At 30.1% G+C, this 2,221-nt stretch overlaps 1 non-coding gene across 1 annotated transcript; it reads right to left on the bottom strand.

Moving 5' to 3' along the window:
- Nucleotides 1-315: 315 nt before the first annotated feature.
- On the bottom strand, nt 316-445 carry LOC115870740. Its single transcript, XR_004046874.1, has one exon. It is a non-coding gene; the product is annotated as a small Cajal body-specific RNA 24 (non-coding RNA).
- Nucleotides 446-2,221: the final 1,776 nt, after the last annotated feature.

The raw sequence follows: 2,221 nt of genomic DNA, 5'->3' as shown, positions 1-2,221 counted from the left end.
GCCTATCATTATTTTGAGTAGCTTTTTCATAGTCTCTGATATTTATATACAATAGGTTGTTAATGATCTACTTATTAATCCTTTAGACTCTTTCCATTCTGTAATTACAACAAAAGACAGGAATATTTATTTAATGATCTTTTATGGAAATATAATTAATTTTGTTTCAATAAAACTTATAAACAGAAGGTTGAATGTATAATTCCTAATGTCTGAAAAAGCTGTATTCCAAAGGGGTTGTACAATTTCACATTATCATAAACAGTGGTGACTATATAGTCTTCAAACATTGTATCATCAATCTTTTTTTTTTTTTAATGTCAGTAGCGTAATGATCCACCCTTTTTACTTCAAAGAATGAATAGAAGGAGCTACTATATTTAGCTAGGACATTCATAAGTGTTATCTTCACCTTGAGAAGAAACAATAAAAAATTAAATGTCCACCAATCATTTTAAAAAATATACATATGGCTATTTGACTGGGTCTGCAGTAGTATCAGCTTCTTATGGGTAACCCCAAAGTACAATGTTGAAATATTACATTGGGCCAGTTTATGTCTGAGATGTGAGAAGTTCCCCCGGATTATTTCTCCAACATTTTTGCTGAGTACATATAAGTATCAAATTATGTAGTTGCTTTTTCTTGTCTAATATAGGTACTTGGATGTAAAACTATAATTCAGGAATCTTGAACCTAGGAAAACATATCACCCTTGCATGGGTCTAAGGAGTCAGAAACATCTTATTTTTAATAGTTGGATTGCTCTTCCAGCTCTTGTCATCTTAATGTTGGTGTCTTTACGATGCATATTGGGCCTGAATGCCCCTTTTAAAAGTGAATTCTACAGATATTACCAAAGCTTATTTTTTTCTCTTTTATAAATTCCAGTTTTCTTTTCCACTTTTTCATCTCTTTGGCTTAGCAATTCTCATCTTTTTGATTTATGAAAAGTTAACTTAAACCTGAATCTCAAAGAATAAAATACACATTGAATTGTATGTGAATGGAGCTTTCTGGAATATGCTATGATTATAAAAGTAAGAATTAAACTTGAATTATCTTTGAAAGATAGGAAATTGAGTCATATTACTTTTGAAAGCACAGAAGTAATTTTACTTCTATGTTCACCTTTAAGACATGGGACAGTATTAATATAACTTATATGATAATGTTGAATGTTATCATTTTTATCATAATGTGAACAATCAATAGATAATCAAATTTAATTTTCATAGTATGTCTTGGCAATGCCCAGAAATAACCCTGATTTCTTCAGAGTATAAATATATTATAGTTCTAGAAAAAAATTGTATTAAACTTTACGTCAAAGCATAATGGGAAAAACATAAAAGGCTCTTTCAGGTATATTAAAATCATTCCAGCATGGCTGATTATGTTATTTCAATTTGTTTGCTTTATAGAGAAATTATAACAACTTTTGGTCAGGACATTACACGATGACAATATTCATTTATAGAATATTAGCATTTAGTGAGTAGCAATAAAATACATTTAATTCATACTATTTATGGCACAAAATGTTGTGCCTGATAATGATAAAAAGAGGAGACTCAGAATAATTAATTGATTTTTTAAAACATTTCCATTGAAATGTTGAAATCATTTTAGAAAATATTTTAAAATCACAAGCTTTCTGTAACTTTTAGATTTCTGATATTTTCTGCTCTCAGCTAAAATCCATCTGTCATCAGCAATGGTATACTTACTTTCATACTCTCTTCTGAACCTAGCTGGGATCTCTACCAGTTTCCTGTCAATATACTGCTGCAGTAATTTTTAAATTATCGTCAGTAACATGTGCTTGATATTAATGATATGGTTCAGTAATTTCCACATTCCTTTGAATTACCTTTATTTAAAATGTATTCTGTTATCTAAATAATTGTCTACCATATTCTTTGGCAGAGATGACTAAGGCATTCATTTCTGAAGCATCTCAACTGATATTCTGTTAATTTGTGGAGAGTTTTTTTTATTGCCACTATTTTCAGTGCAGCTTAGAGATTCTCCATCACTAGCATTGTATGCTACCTAATGGTTGAATATTGGCCAATTATTTCTGCTATTGAACGAACTCAAAAGAAGTAGGTTCTTGATCTCTTGACAAAAAGAGAGGCTTCCTGATTATTCATCCAGCCTATCTTATTTAGACAGACCTGCGGAGAGAATAACATGCACAAAAGAAAACAAAACAACA

This window comes from Echinops telfairi, unplaced genomic scaffold, assembly GCF_000313985.2.
Source record: "Echinops telfairi isolate 266 unplaced genomic scaffold, ASM31398v2 ScPeMD7_2;HRSCAF=8, whole genome shotgun sequence".
Taxonomy (NCBI): domain Eukaryota; kingdom Metazoa; phylum Chordata; class Mammalia; order Afrosoricida; family Tenrecidae; genus Echinops; species Echinops telfairi.
Note: the sequence above shows the minus strand (reverse complement) of the source record. Positions and strands in the feature narration are given on the sequence as shown.